Here is a 13,221-nt window from a genome sequence, read left to right on the forward strand (position 1 = left end):
TCCATGCAAATAGAAACAGAGCAGCAGGGAGGACACTGTGTTTACCAAGCACTGTGGGACCCTCAGTATTTTAGTTGAAAGATGGACACACATTTAAGACTTGTTTACATTATTATGAATTGGGAGAATTGGCCAACGCTTCGACCTCACTTGGGCAAGCAGATGAAGCTGACGTGCATGCTGTGGTCAACTGATCACACGTGCCTGTGCTGTGGTCACGTAAAGCACGGAGAACCAGACTATAGAGCATTCAGTGGACAACGGCACGTGGGCACAAGCCATGGCCCGAGGTTTGGAAAGTGTGAGTCAGGAGGACAGTGACGGCCTTGGGCTTTGGCACGTCCTGCCCTGTGGAGTCCGGAAGGATGCAGAACCTCCTTGAGCCTCAGGCCTTTTCCCACTCAGAGGCAGGAACACAAGCCTCCTTCCCATGCAGCAAGGGTTAGAGACCCGGTTCCTCATTTCTCCACCACAGCTGCCACAGAGCAGAAACCCAGTACTGCTGAGCATCAATTGAATCCTTACGATGTGCCCGATCTATGTATATACTGAGCCCATTCTCCAGAAATAGTTAAAAACCTGGTAGGAAATGAGCCATTATTAGCTCCTTCTTTGCCCAGGGGCCAACCAAGGCACAGAGAGGGTAAAGGAAGGCTATCCTTTGCACAGGCAGTAAGAGAAGGGAGGGAGATATGAGCCCAGGCAGTCCGGCTCCAGAACCTTCCTGGTACCTAGTATTTTAACAATGTAAGTACAGCCCACCATCCATAACGTGTATCACTCAGGGGTCTTTTTCCAGGGGCACCTGGTATCCTTGACCTGTGCTCATGGGGACACCCAGGGTCTCATCCAGGCTGGGAGTGGGTGGGACATGAAAAGCCATTAGGGGACATGTTGGTGACCTTGAATGACATCAAGAGGCTTCAAGTTCATTCGGTAGGTCATGGGGACCAATTACGGGCATCAGAATGTTCCATATTAATTTTTCCCTTTTGGGCATCCAAAAAAGCCTTGCAAAGGAATGACAGGGTGCAGCCCTCGAGGACCGGCTGGTCCAGAGAAAAGAAGCGGCTAAAATTCACTGCACTAGAGCTGGAGGCAGATGGCTGCGGAGCAGCAGACTGAAAGGACATCAGATCCCAGTTCAGCGAGAAAGTCACCAAACACCTACAAACTCAACAGGAAATAGTAGAGAAGAAAAGCAGCAATGCTAGGAACAGAACATCGACCACTGTCTGGCAGGTGGGACGCGCGGAGACGTGAACCGGAAGGACGCGAAGATAGACCATGGGGGGAGGGGCCGGCTCGGGCAAGCAGCAGCGGCCGAACACAAAACCGGCACTTTTAGAGTCCGCTCCACGGAGGGACGGTGCTGCAGAGGCCGAGCAGGGGTGAGCCCTTGCGGGGCCAGTGTGGTCTCAGGACCCGCGGGGTCACAGAAAGACCGGGGGCGTCTGAGTGCGACAGAGCTGCCAGGGATCGGAGCGGGGAAGCCGCTGCAGAGACGGAGCCGAGGGGGGACTCCCAGCTCAGGGTTACCTTAACCCGTGATCCAAGGCACAGCTGGGCCTCTGCTCTTCGACCAGGGACCCCGCAAGTGGCAGATCCAGGAGACTCACCTTCCTTCTCCGGGACAGGCGGCACGGGAGCACGGCAGGCTAAGCAGGCTCCAAACGGGGCTGTGCACCAGACAGAGACGCTGGGTCACAGGCCGGTGAGCACAGAGTGCGGCCGGAGACCAGGGAGACAGGAGGGACTGACGGCTTTTCTCCGAGGGCACTGAGGATTGGGGCTCGAGGTCTTGGCTCCTCCGGTGGGACATTGGGTGCCGCCATCTTCATTGCCGCCCTCCAAAGCGGTACGGAAAGCGATCAGGGAACAAAAGCTGCAGAGCGCAGACCTGCGCAGATCACTTAGCCCGGCCCCTGGCAAGGGTAGTGGATTCCGCCTCTGACAAAGACGTGTGAGAATCACTGCAGTAGGCCCCTCCCACAGAAGATCCTCAAGAACATCCAGCCAAGACCAAGTTCACTGATCAAGAACAGCAGAACTCCGGAAGAGGGGAAAGCAACGCAAAGAATTCATGGCTTTTTACCCGTGATCCTTTAGTCTTTTACAAAGTTAAAGTTTTTTAATTTTATTTTTTTCTGATTTTATTTTTTTTAACTTTTCCTCTTTCCTCTTTTAACATTTCCTAATCAGTTTATCTTAACCTTTTTAAAAAATTATTTTTAAACCTTCATTGTTGTAGTCTTATTTTATCCCTTCATTGTATTTAACCTTACTTTTTGTATACATACAGGGTTTTTTCTTTAAAATTTAGGGATACAATTTCTTCCAATAGATCAAAATATACCCTAAATCTAGTGCATGGCTTGTTCTAGTATCTTGCCTGAGCACATTCTCTCCTCTCTCTTTTTTTCTTTTTCCAACCAACTTATCTTATCAATCCCTTTTTTAATTTTAAAATTTTCATCTTTACAGTCATATTCCATCCCTTCATCATGTTTACCCATATATATATATATATATATATATATATATATATATATATATATATGTTTTTCTTTCTTTAAAATTTCAGGAGGTAGTTCTTGTAAGAGACGAAAATACACCCAAAATCGAGTGTGTGGCTCTGTTCTATTCACCAGTCTAATCTCTCTCTCTTTCTCCATATATATATGGAGAAATATATATATATATGGAGAAATATATATTTGGAGAAATATATATATAGAGAGAAATATATATTTTTCCCCCCAGTTTTGGGTCTCTTCTGATTTGGTTAGCATACATTTTTTCTGGGTTCTTTGCCACCCTTTGAATATTTTATTCTCTCCTTCATATATTCTTATCTGGATAAAATGACAAGGTGAAAAACTCACCACAAATAACAGAACAAGAGGGAGTACCAATGGCTAGGGATCTAATCAATATGGACATTGGTAATATGTCAGATCTAGAGTTCAGAATGACAATTCTCAAAGTGCTAGCTGGGCTTGAAAAAGGCATGGGAGATATTAGAGAAATACTTTTTGGAGAAATAAAATCCCTTTCTGGAGAAATGAAAGAACTAAAATCTAACCGTTTATTTATTGAAATAAAATCTAACCATTTATTTATTGAAATAAAAAATGCTATTAATGAGGTACAATAAAAAATAGAGATTCTTACTGCTAGGATAAATGAGGCAGACAAGAGCATGATATAGAAGACCAAATTATGGAGAATAAAGAAGCTGAGCAAAAGAGAGACAAACACTACTGGACCATGAAGGGAGAATTTGAGAGATAAGTGATACCATAAGGTGAAACAGTATTAGAATAATTTGAATCCAGGAAGAAGAAGAAAGAGAGAGGGGGGCAGAAGGTACACTGGAGTGAATTATAGTGGAGAATTTCCCTAATATGGTAAAGGGAACAAGTATTAAAATCCAGGAGGCACAGAGAACCCCCCTCAGAATCAATAAAAATAGGTCCACACCCCATCATCTAATAGTAAAACTTACAAGTCTTAGTGACAAAGAGAAAATCCTGAAAGCTGCTCAGGACAAGAAGTCTGTAATATACAATGGTAAATATATTAGAGTGGCAGCTGACTTATCCACAGATACCTGGCAGGTCAGAAATAACTGGCATGATATATTCAGAGCAGCTGATAAAAATATGCAGCCAAGAATACTATATCCAGCTAGGCTATCATTGAAAATAGAAGGAGAGATAAAAAGCTTCCAGGTAAAATAAAAACTAAAAGAATTTGTAAACACCAAACCAGCCCCACAGGAAATATTGAAAGTGGTCCTGAAGCAAAGAGAGAGCCTAAAAGTAGCAGACCAGAAAAGAACAGAGAGAATAGACAGTAATGGTCATGTTACAGGCAATACAATTGCACTAAATTCATATCTTTCAATAGTTAATTCTGAACGTAAATGGGCTAAATGCCCTAATTAAAAGACACAGGGTATTAGAATGGATAAAAAACCAAAACCCATCAATATACTGTCTACAATAAACTCATTTTAGACCCAAAGACACCTCCAGATTGAAAGTGAGGGGGTGGGCAACAATTTACCATGCTAATGGACATCGGAAGAAAGCAGGGGTGGCAATCCTTATATCAGATCAATCAGATTTTAAGCCAAAGACCAAAGAGATGAGGAAGGACACTATATCATACTTAAAGGGTCTGTCCAACAAGAAGTTCTAACAATTTTAAATATCTATGCCCCAGACATGGGAGCAGCCAACTATATAAACCAATTAATGAGGAAAGCAAAGAAATACATTGACAATAATACAATAATAGTAGGGGGCTTTAACATCCCCCTCACTGAAATGGACAGATCACCCAAGCAAAAGATCAACGAGGAAATAAAGGCCTTAAATGACACACTGGACCAGAAGGACATCACAGATATATTCAGAACATTCCAACCCAAAGCAACAGAATACACATTCTTCTCTAGTGCACATGAAACATTCCCCAGAATACATCCTGGGTCACAAATCAGGTTTCAACTGGTACCAAAAGATTGGGATCATTCTCTGCATATTTTTGGACCACAACACTCTGAAGCTAGAACTCAATCACAAGAGGAAAAATGGAAAGAACTCAAATACATGGAGGCTAAAGAGCATCCTACTAAAGAATGAATGGGTCAACCAGGAAATTGAAGAAAGATTGAAAAAATTCATGGAAAAAAATGAAAGTGACACAACTGTTCAAAATCTATGGTACCCAGCAAAGGTGGTCCTGAGAGAAAAGTATATAGTGATACAAGCCTTTCTCAAGAAGCGAGAAAGGTCTCAAGTTCACAATCTAACCCTGTACCTAAAGGAGCTGGAGAAAGAATAGCAAAGAAAGTCTAAACCCAGGAGGAGAAGAGAAATAATAAAGATCATAGCAGAAATCAATGAAATTGAAACCAAAAGAACAGTAGAACAAATCAACGAAACTAGGAGCTGGTTCTTTGAAAGAATTAATAAGGTTGATAAACCCCTGGCCAGGCTTTCAAAAAGAAAGAAAAAGGACCCAAATAAATAAAATCATGAATGAAAGAGGAGAAATCACAACCAACACCAAAGAAATGCAGACAATTATAAGTACATATTATGAGTAACTATACGCCAGCAAATTTGACAATCTGGAAGAAATGGATGCACTCCTAGAGACATATAAACCACCACAACTGAACCAGGAAGAAATAGAAAACCTGAACAGACCCCAAACCAGTAAGGAGATGGAAGCAGTCATCAAAAATCTCCCAAAAAAGAGCCCAGGGCCAGATGGCTTCCCAGGGGAATTCTACCAAACATTTAAAGAAGAATTAATACCTTTTCTCCTGAAACTGTTCCAAAAAATAGAAAAGAAGGAAAACTTACAAACTCATTTTAGGAGATCAGCATTACCTTGATCCCAAAACCAGACAGAGACCCCATCAAAAAGAATTGCACACCAATATCCTTGATGAACACAGACAGGAAAACTCTCACCAAAATTCTAGCCAATAAGATGCAACAGTACATTACAAGGATTATTCACCACAACCAAGTGGGATCTATTCCCGGGCTGCAAGGTTGGTTCAACATCCGCAAATCAATCAAGTGATACAACACATTAATAAAAGAAAGAACAAGAACAAGAACCTGTCAACAGATGCTGAAAAGTATTTGACAAAGTACAGTATCCTTTTTTGATAAAAAAATCTTCAAAGTGTAGGGATAGAGGGCACATACCTCAATATCATCAAAGCCATCTATGAAAAACTCGCAGTGAATATCATTCTCAATGGAGAAAAACTGAGAGCTTTTCCCCTAAGGTCAGAGGTCAGAGGTGTCCACTATCATCACTGCTATTCAACATAGTACTAGAAGTCCTAGCCTCAGCAATCAGACAACAAAAAGAAATTAAAGGCATGTGAATTGGCAAAGAAAAGGTCAAACTCTCACTTTTTGCAGATGATATGATACTCTATGTGGAAAACCCAAGACTCCACTCCAAAACTGGTAGAACTCATACAGGAATTCAGTAAAGTGTCAGGATATAAAATCAATGCACAGAAATGAGTTGCATTTCTTTACACTAACAGCAAGACAGAAGAAAGAGAAATTAAGGAGTCAATCCCATTTATAATTGCACTCCAAACCATAAGATTCCTAGGAATAAACCTAACCAAAGAGACAAAGAATCTGTACTCAGAAAACTATAAAGTACTCAGGAAAGAAATTGGTGAAGACACAAAGAAATGGAAAAATGCTCCATGCTCATGGATTGGAAGAACAAATATAGTGAAAATGTCTATGCTACCTAAAGCAATCTACACATTTAATGCAAACCCTATCGAAATACCATCCATGTTTTTCAAAGAAATGGAACAAATAATCCTAAAATGTATATGGAACCAGAAAAGACTCCAAATAGCCAGAGGAATGTTGAAAAAGAAAGCAAAGTTGGTGGGATCACAATTCCAGACTTCAAGCTCTATTACAAAGCTGTAATCATCAAGACAGTATGGTACTGGCACAAAAACAACACGTAGATCAATGGAACAGAATAGAGAGCCCAGAAATAGACCCTCATCTCTATGATCAACTAATCTTTGATCAAGTAGAAAAGAATGTCCAATGGAAAAAAGACAGCCTCTTCAACAAATGGTGTTGGGAAAATTGGACAGCCACATGCAGAAGAATGAAACTGGACCATTTCCTTGCACCACACACAAAAACAGACTTCAAATGGATGAAAGACCTCAATGTGAGACAGCAATCCATCAAGGTCCTAGAGGAGAACAGAGGCAGCAACCTCTTCGACCTCAGCTCCACCATCTTCTTCCTAGGAACATTGCCAAAGGCAAGGGAAGCAAGGGCAAAAATGAAGTATTGGGATTTCATCAAGATCAAAAGCTTTTACCAGCAAAGGAAACAGTCAACAAAACCAAAAGATGACGGACAGAATGGGAGAAGATATTCACAAATGACATATCAGATAAAGGGCTAGTATCCAAAATCTATAAAGAACTTATCAAACTCAACACCCAAAGAATAATAATCCAACCAAGAAATGGGCAGAGGACATGAACAGACATTTCTGCAAAGAAGACATCCAGATGGCCAACAGACACATGAAAAAGTGCTCCATATCACTTGGCATCAGGGAAATACAAATCAAAACCATAGTGAGATACCACCTCACATCGGTCAGAATGGCTAAAATTAAGAAGTCAGGAAACGACAGGTGTTGGTGAGGATGAGGAGGAAGGGGAGCCCTCCTTCACTGTTGGTGGGAATGCAAGCTGGTACAGCCACTCTGGGAAATAGTATGGAGGTTCCTCAAGAAGTTAAATATAGAGCTACCCTGCGACCCAGCAATCGCTTAAAGATACAGATCTAATGATGTGAAGGGGCACATGTACCCGAATGTTTATAACAGCATGTCCACAATAGACAAACTATGGAGAGAACCTAGATGTCCATCAACAGATGAATGGATAAAGAAGATGTGGTATATATATACAATGGAATACTATGCAGCCATCAAAAGAAATGAAATCTTGCCATTTGCAATGACGTGGATGGAACTAGAGGGTATTATGCTTAATAAAATAAGCCAATCAGAGAAAGACAATTATCATATGATCTCCCTGATATGAGGCATTTTAGAGGCAGGGTTGGGGGTTGTGGGGATAGGGAGGGGGAAAAAATGAAACAAGATGGGACTGGGAGGGAGACAAACCATAAGAGACTCTTAATCTCATGAAACAAACTGAGGATTGCTGGGGGGAGGGGGAGGGAGAGTGTGGTTGCGTTAATGACACTGAGGAGGGTATGTGCTATGGTGAGTGCTGTGAAGTGTGTAAGCCTGACCTGCACCCCTGGAGCAAATAAAAGATTACATGTTAATAAAAATAATAAAAAATTAAAAATAAATTCACTGCATGAGAGAGAGGACTAGAGGCTAGCAGAGAAGCCTCCATGGGGCACAGCGAGGTCTGAGAGCCAAGAGGGTCGCATCTGACCCTGCACCGACTCTGGTGGGCTTGATTCAGGATTTGCGTTCTTGGGAAAAGCAGAGAGAGCTGTTTCAGCAGGTGAGTTCATTTACTTTCATCTGAAATACGTTTGTTCTTGTGCTCCTGCGGGGTGGGGGGGTGCATTGGGGTGCAAGCTCAGCCCCTGCTGACCCGGGACCTGCCCACACGCGCACGGAGGCCGGGTGCGTAGATGCCTGGGGCAGCGGGTTCAGAGAGGCAGGCCAGGGAGGAGAAGGCTCTGGGCCTGATTTGTAAGATGGGAGGCCCGCCTGGAGGGGGCCTGAGGATTTCCTGACCTTCTGCTCAAATGCTCTGGGGGAGCCACTGCCATCTGGTGGCCGAGGGAGGAAGCACGCCTGCTGGCCTGGGGAGGCTGTGAGGTCCCAGCCCCAACCTGTGGTCTCTGTGCAGTCATTAGTGCACCCTTGCAAGTGTCCCCGCTCTGAATTCCTGCCATCTCGCTCCTGCCCAGGGACAGTCTCTGCTCCTAGTGCCTCGAGCATCACCAAGGAAACTCCTGCTTTACACACAATTCAGTCTTTCTAAAGGGAAAAAAAGGCGTTTATTATATATTATATTATTATATATACTACATATACATTATATAATATATTAAAATAAATATAAATCTTTTAGAAAAGATTTTGTTTGAGATAGAGCAAGAGTGAGTGAGAGACAGAGCACAGGCAGGGGCAGCAGCGGCAGAGGGGGAAGGAGGCTCCCCACTGAGCAGGGAGCCCAACACGGGGCTGGATTCCAGGGCCCCCGGATCATGACCTGAGCAGAAGGTAGACCTTCACAGACTGAGCCCCCCGGGCGTCCCTGTTATATATTATTCTTGACCTTATTTTCTTCTCCCTCAGTGTCTTTGAAACTTTTTGAGGCAACATACAAATCAAATGTTAAATATTAAATTGAACACGGATATCTTTCAAAAAAAATTTAAAAGGATCACACAAAGTTGGAAAGATTGTACAGAGAGGACCTGTGTACCTTTCCTCTGTTTCCCCTAATGATTCCATCTTAGGAAGCCAGGAAATGATGCTGGCACGTTTGTAGGGTTCCCGCCATCCCACATCCCCGGCAACCAGGAACTGGTTTTCCATCGCTATAATTTTGTCAATTAGAGAAGGTATCACAGTTTGTGACTTTTTGAGATTTTTTTTTCCCACTTAATGTAATGCCTTGAGAGCCAGCCAAGTTGTTGTGTCTGTTAATAGTTTATCCCTTTAAGCTGATGATTGGTGTTCTAGCCACGATGGCACCCAAGTCTACCTACCGTTCATCTATCGAGGGACATTTACGTTGTGTTCAGCTTGTGGTCACTGTGAGTAAAGCTGCTTTATCACTTCTAAATGGAAGGTGAACAAAACAATACACCCCACCCAAGCTTTCAAATACAGGACAGCAGACTGCGCAGCGGGAGGAGGGGGTGGGCGAAACGGGTGAAGGCAGTCAGGAGTTCCAAACTTCCAGCGATAAAATAAATAAGTTACGGAGCTCTCATGTACCGCATGGGCACTGTAGTTAGTAAAGCTATGTGGTGTATTTGAATGTTGCTATGAGCGTACATCTTAGAATTCTTCACTGCAAGACAGCACGAGCAGGGGGAGCAGCAGAGGGAGAAGCAGACTTCCTGCTGAGCAGAGAGCCCGACGTGGGCCGCGATCCCAGGACCCTGGGATCATGACCTGAGCCGAGGGCAGCTGCTTAACTGACTGAACCACCCAGGTGCCCAAATTCAATTTTTTAATTGTAATTTCTGGGTCTGTGCCTTATGTGGGAAGAAAAAAAGGTTTTAACAAATCTCCCGTGTCTTCTTGGTACCTTCACAGGCTGTGTGGCCTACACCAATTCCAGAGGAAGAGAACCATTTTACTCACTGTTGTTGGAAGAATCTCAGGTCTGTCCCATCTCGTACCAGGAGCCACACGTTCTCCCTGGGGATCCACCTGAAGCTGAAATCAGAGAAACTCGGGTTTGCGTGTTTCCCTCTAACAGGCAGCGGGGCCACGCCAGCACTCTCTCAGCTCAGTCGGGTTCTCACTAGGGTGCGCACGCCTTTTTAAATTTTTAAAATAATTTTAAATGTTTTAAATAATGCCGAAGATTCAAAGATTTAAATTCAGAAAATGGTGAAAACCAGACTTGACAGGCTGGCGGCTCAGGCAGGGCTCAGATAGCGTGAGCAGGTGTGCGCTCCCCAGCGGGGGTCCTAGAGCGCCCGGTCCTGTCACCTGGCTGGGTTCTCTTCTGGGTGTTGACCTCAGGGTTCTCCTACGGGCCAAACCTGGTCTTTTCCCCCCGATAAATGCCGTGGAGAGGAGGAGAACCTCACCGGGTGCAATCAAATTCTAGAACTTTCTCTGAGGAGATCAGCCTTGTCAGGGTGCGCCCCGCCTTTTATTTATTTATTTATTTAAACACTTTTACTTTTTTTTTTTAAGATTTTATTTATTTAACAGAGAGAAGGCAAAAGAGGGAACACAAGGAGGGGGAGTGGGAGAGGGAGTAGCAGGTTCCCCGCTGAGCAGGGAGCCCTATGTGGGGCTCGATCCCAGAGTCCTGGGATCATGACCTGAGCTGAAGGCAGAGGCTTAATGGCTGTCAGGCGCTCCCCGCCCTTTTTCCAGTGTGTTTTACTCATCAGAGCAGCTTGGAGTTAAGGCACCATGTGCTCGCCCGCAGGAGCTGGAGGACGGAGTGGGCCGGAGATGCAAGCCCTCCTTGGGCAAGGCTGGCCACGGGCTGGTCACGCCCCTCCCCCCATTGCCCGGGGCTGCCACCAGCGCCAGAACCCTACCTGTCACACAGAGCCTGGGGGGCAAAGACAGAGGAGGAGACCCATGGCAGCCCTCCTTGCCAGGAGGAGTAAGTCAGGAAGCCTTCTTCTCTCCCCAGCGGATCAGACAGCTCCGGGACAGGAACGCGCCGTCTGTGCCAGCTGCCTGCGGAGTCATCTGTATGACAGCTTTCGTGAGTTCCTGGCGCTTCAGCCAGATTTCCAAGCCCTCAGAGCTCAGGCGGGGCTGGGGCCTTTCTGGGAAAGCTTTTTCACAACTAGCTTTAATCCCTGAATCTGGCATTTCCCACCGACGCCAGCCAAGCAAGAGGCCTGTTGTCCTGGGGATGGGACCCCTGAGGGGCTGGCTCGGGTGAGCGAAACATAAGGCGCCCAAATGGGGCCTTTCTGACGCTTGCTGCTCCCCACCACAGCCGCGATTATGGAACCAGGCTCCGGAGCGGTCAAGGGCGGGGAGCTGCGGGGCCGGGCCAAGGCCAGGATCGTCCTCCCTGGCTGAGAAGGCACTTGGGAACCGAGAGGTGCTGGAAGCTGCTGCCCAGGCCGTGGCAGGGCCGCAGGCCGAACCAGCTCCTCTCCCCACCGAGGCCCCTTCTCCCACAGCAGGGCGCTTCCTCCCAGCTTTATAGGGAGAGGCCCCAGGCACACGGGCGCAGGCGTTCGCTGAAGCGGCTGCACATGTGCTGGGCCTCCTGTGCTCGTTACGGCTGGTGGGGCCGTCTGTACAGCGCGTCAGGGACGATGAGGAAGAGACCTCCCGCCCCCCAGCACGCCTGCCACTCGCACCCGGGGTGAGGTCACGGGGGCATGAGCAGGAGGACACAGCCTCGTTGGCCCTCTGACGGGCCCTCCCTCTGCCCACATAGCCTCAGAGGCCTTAGCAGGACGACAGGCAGGAGGGAGGCCCCCACACAGAATTATTACCTAACAGGCAGCTACGATCCACAGGAACCCCAGGGAACCTCTGCGGCAGGAAGTCAGTGCTGCTCAGACACTCCACCGGCCTCATGGGGGAGCTCGCTGGAAATGCAGGGGCTCAGGCCTCACCCTCCCCAGACTCTGACTTAATTGGTCCAGCAGAAAGGAGCCTCATAATCAGAAATTCTAAAAGCTCCCAGAGTAATTCTCATTGTGCATTGCTGCGGAGCCAACACTGGTGTCCCACGCCTGGGGCTCAATCTCTGTGTTGACATCCTAATCCCCAGCGGGATAGAATTTGGAGATGGGGCCTTTGGGAGGGAGGTGGTTTAGAAGGGTCAGAGTATGGGCCCAGTGATGGGATTAGTGCCCTTATAAAAAGACACCAGAGAGGGGAGCGCACTCTCTCTGGACACTGTCCAGGGAAGGTCCTGTGACATCACCAGGAAGAGAACTGTCACTGGAAGGCAGTTGCTGGCCTCCATGGTCCAGCCCCCAGGACTGTGAGAAATAAACATTTGGGGTTGAAGCCATCCATTTAAAAAGAGAAGGAAAGAAACAAACAAACTGCGAAGTGCATGTTCTGTTTTCCAGGAGAAAAGGTGGTCCCAAGGTGCAGATGGTTTCCCTGGGTAGGACGCTCCCCCACCCTTCTGCAGATGGGGGCAGGTTTCAGGGGTCAGCAGTGGCACAGGGCCCAGGAGCTCAGGCCACGAGTTCTAAGTGGCACCGCGTGAGCAGGGAGCTCAGACCGAGATGCTGCCAGTGCGGGCGGAGGGCCATGAGCCACCACAGGGTGGATAGGACAAGATTCCCAGCAGCTCAGGGAGAGGGGCCAGGAGGGGTGGGAGGGGCAGTGGGCGTCATCCTGGGCTCCAACCAAGGGCCCCCGACCGGCCGGAAGAACACGGCCAGGCAGGAGTCTGAACACAAATTCTTCCTTTAACTCAGCTCATCCAGGATCTTTGCCTTCCTCATCATAGAAAGCATCCCCCTCGCCAGCATTTTCTTCTTAGGCCTCAGCCTTGCCTTGAGAACCAAGTAAGATCAAGAGGTGGTCAGTGAAACAGTAACTTCTCATGGTCACGGCGTTGTCCCCTGCTCACAGAGTTTGATGCCAGGACCCGGCAGGCCAGTGTTTGGGGCTGCATTTAGGACCACGGAATAGTGGGGTCCCAGGCAGACAGCTGAGACCCAGCCCCTGGGGCCCCACTTCCTCTGACAACTGCATGCTGAGGGCATCTCTGTGGACGGGCACCCCAGGTGCTACCGCCTGCCGCTCGCTGTGCCGTCGGATTGCTTAACGGGGAATGCACCATGCTCCTTCTTTGTCCTTTACATGCATTGAGAAAAGAAACCACAGGAATCACGAAATCCAGCTTTGGTGAAACGTGTTGCAGAAGAACCAGGAAGCCTGTGCAATTGAGCCTGCTGCTGCCGCAAGCCTGGAGCGGGTGGAGCCCGGTTCCTA

The 13,221-nt window shown here is 46.8% G+C and overlaps 2 protein-coding genes and 1 long non-coding RNA gene across 3 annotated transcripts in view; 1 reads left to right on the plus strand and 2 right to left on the minus strand.

Annotated features, from left to right (window-relative positions):
- Positions 1-1,683, minus strand: part of MMP20 (matrix metallopeptidase 20) — a 68,984-nt gene extending 67,301 nt beyond the window's left edge. Inside the window, exon 1 of the mRNA XM_082683989.1 lies at positions 1,620-1,683. The gene's annotated coding sequence lies outside the window, so the exon portion shown is untranslated. The remainder of the gene's footprint in view (positions 1-1,619) is intronic.
- Positions 1-13,221, plus strand: part of DYNC2H1 (dynein cytoplasmic 2 heavy chain 1) — a 670,805-nt gene that overhangs the window by 72,322 nt on the left and 585,262 nt on the right. The window lies entirely within an intron of this gene.
- On the minus strand, positions 3,088-11,905 carry LOC309841126. The gene is made up of 3 exons (XR_014298957.1): positions 10,833-11,905; positions 9,913-9,987; positions 3,088-8,546 (listed from the first exon to the last, which is right to left on the minus strand). It is a non-coding gene; the product is annotated as an uncharacterized lncRNA (long non-coding RNA).

Source organism: Mustela nivalis, assembly GCF_964662115.1.
Source record: "Mustela nivalis genome assembly, chromosome: 9".
NCBI lineage: Eukaryota > Metazoa > Chordata > Mammalia > Carnivora > Mustelidae > Mustela > Mustela nivalis.